Here is a 561-nt window from a genome sequence, read left to right on the forward strand (position 1 = left end):
GGAACGTTGGCTTCCTCCGTCACTGGAGCAAGCAAGCCTCCTGTTCGCTTCAGCTGCCTGGCTGCCGGCAGCCATCTTGGTTGGCAGTTAATTTGCATATCCTGCTGATTAGCCAATGGGAAGCGTTCGGGGGTTAGCCAATGGGAAGCGTTCGGGAGTATGGTCAATTTGCATCTTTCTCTTTTATTAGTGTAGATAGATGTGTTCTTTAGGCATTCATGAGCAGGGTATAGTGTAAAGGGCTTTGGAGCCAGACTTGGGATGAAATCCCAGGTTCACCTCTTATCAGCTTTGTTACCTTAATCAGGTCACTTAAGCTGCTGAGGTTCAGTTTCCTCATATGAAAAAAACGACGATGTCTTTTAAGAAAATTTGTGTATGGTTGTTATGGGAAGTAAATGAGGAAACATTTGTCAAGGGTCTAGTGTGAAGTTTGACAGAGCTCAGTAAATGTTGGTTCTCTTCCCTCTTCCCTTTGTTGAAATAACTGAACCTAAATACCATCCAATGATGCATCCATTTAAGTAATATTTTGAATACATAAATGCTAAAAATAATTAG

Source organism: Myotis brandtii, unplaced genomic scaffold (assembly GCF_000412655.1).
Source record: "Myotis brandtii unplaced genomic scaffold, ASM41265v1 scaffold199, whole genome shotgun sequence".
Classification (NCBI taxonomy): Eukaryota; Metazoa; Chordata; class Mammalia; order Chiroptera; family Vespertilionidae; genus Myotis; species Myotis brandtii.